Source organism: Mandrillus leucophaeus, unplaced genomic scaffold (assembly GCF_000951045.1).
Source record: "Mandrillus leucophaeus isolate KB7577 unplaced genomic scaffold, Mleu.le_1.0 Scaffold115, whole genome shotgun sequence".
NCBI classification, from domain to species: Eukaryota; Metazoa; Chordata; class Mammalia; order Primates; family Cercopithecidae; genus Mandrillus; species Mandrillus leucophaeus.
Window position 1 is genome coordinate 310373 of NW_012099765.1, and position 1617 is coordinate 311989.

Here is a 1617-nt window from a genome sequence, read left to right on the forward strand (position 1 = left end):
ATTCTGATTCTGTTGCTCCTATTGGATTATCTTTGTGATTAATGTTTCTCCACGCCTATTAAGCAGGGAGACTACAGCCAGCTTTCTCTGAGGATACCTTGTGTGACCTTACTTACTCCGTGGTCACGGAAACTCTGAAGTGTTCCTTTCACAGATGGGCTTAGTCCTGCTGGGTTCCTAATGTCCCCAGTCTCTTTGGGTTCTGGAGGTCTTCACTCAGAGCTAACCAGCCCACTCTTCCTAAGGTGGAATAATGCAGGGGTTACACCCAAAGGTAGACGCTACTAGCATCTTTTCTATGGGAATATTTGGTTTGCCGTGTTATACTGGCCTGTCCATTTTTTAAAAATTACTTTTCAACACTTAAGTGCAAAGAATTCTCATTAAAGATCTAGGTTTCTTGCTTTTCTTGAAATATCGGACAGCGTGGTATTTCTAGCCTGAACAGCCCCTGGTGACAATCAGCAGAGCCACCTTCTTTGTGGCTTTATACAGTCACTGCACACACAGATCTTCCCTTTTGTTTTCCTGACACTAAGGGAGGTGCCCTTTGTAATCACGTTTGTACTGTTTTCGTTACAATAAAAAGGAAAATGAGAATTTAATACCCATGCCCGTCTCGAAGGAGAAAAAAATAGAAAGGTATAGTAGGAGAGCCACATGTCTCAAGAAAAAAAAAGGATCCTAAATGTAGACCTGCCTGCTGTAGCACTTAGAGAAATTGCCTGGCCTTGCGGGCATTCGATTTTCAGCACCTGGGAGAGCTTCGTCTTTAAAAGTGGGCTGGCCTGGGGTTGTCCTTGGTTAAACCCCAAGGACACTTCAGAGTCCGGTGATCTTTTATCCTGATGGTTCAATGGGGATAACTTCATTTAATCTTACAACAACCTGCGAGGTAGTCACTGTCCTATATGGGTACACTGCTTAGCGCCATACCGGGCACGCATCCAGAGGTCGACCACGCCCTGACTTTTCCTTACCTTTATTTTGGAAGCAGTGGGTTTTAAGGCTGATGCTCCTCGGAGCCTCCTAACCATCCCTCGTTTGGCAAGTTGCAGATACACTGCCTGACTACGCTGGGAGAAAGAGTTAAAGAAGGAGAGCGGGAGGGGAAAACCCTTTGGATCGTGGGCTCTGACCCAGACGCGTCTCCATGCCCACTCTGCAGCCTCGCGGTGGCAGCTGAGCTGCACGTAGCTGGAGGAGGCTGCAGGAACCGACAGGAAATCCATTCTTGTTCTGCAGATACGTCGGCAAAACGCCCAAAGCAAACAGCAGAGGAAGTTTGCTTTAGTGGAGACAAACTCACAACTTTGCTCTTTCAAAGCCTCTGTTTACAAGTCAAAGCCCAGGCTCAGTCGGGCTTTCTTCCCACACTCACCGCCAGAGGTGCTGCCTGCGGGCCTTTCATTACCAGAGACCCGCAGCGCAGCCCGTCCGGGATAAGCTGGGGGCTGCCGCTCCAATGCGGAACCGGTTCTCCAGCCGCTAAGGAGCCAGGGCTGCTCACCCCAGGCCTCCTGAGGTTCAGATTTGGGAAACGCAGAGATGGGGCGCGGGGGAAGCCCTCGGATCTAGTGAGCCCTAGAGCTGAGCATCACGCGCAGAGTGAGGTGA